The sequence below is a fragment of the Cystoisospora suis genome (genome assembly GCF_002600585.1).
Source record: "Cystoisospora suis strain Wien I chromosome Unknown contig_1916, whole genome shotgun sequence".
Lineage (NCBI taxonomy): Eukaryota > Apicomplexa > Conoidasida > Eucoccidiorida > Sarcocystidae > Cystoisospora > Cystoisospora suis.
Window position 1 is genome coordinate 359 of NW_027154716.1, and position 296 is coordinate 654.

General features: G+C 42.2%; 1 protein-coding gene across 1 annotated transcript in view; it reads left to right on the forward strand.

Annotated features, from left to right (window-relative positions):
• The first annotated feature begins 1 nt into the window (after window position 1).
• The window catches only part of CSUI_004173 (spc97 spc98 family protein), a 19,867-nt gene continuing 19,572 nt past the window's right edge, over window positions 2–296 (forward strand). The window contains exon 1 of the mRNA XM_068064366.1: window positions 2–296. This exon is cut by the window's right edge and continues 1,066 nt beyond it. The gene's annotated coding sequence lies outside the window, so the exon portion shown is untranslated.

Consider the following 296-nt stretch of genomic DNA (forward strand, 5'->3'; position numbering starts at 1 on the left):
CCTACTTCGGAGGGACTTCGAACACCTCTTCTATTCTCCTTCCCTTTCTTTTCTTGCTGAGATGTTCCAAGGTCGCTATTTCTTCTCTGTGAAAGAACAGCAGTAGAAACACGCCATCAGTTGGGAGAGAATACTACTGGATCGAAGAAAAGCAGGTTCAGAAAGAAACAAGAGGCTTGCTGGTACTCTTTTTTCTGCATGCAAAGAAGAAGCCTTTTCTTTAATTGCTTTCTTTTTCCTTCATCTCATCATTCCTCTCCTTTTCACATGCCATTTGAAGATTCCTCACAGATCCC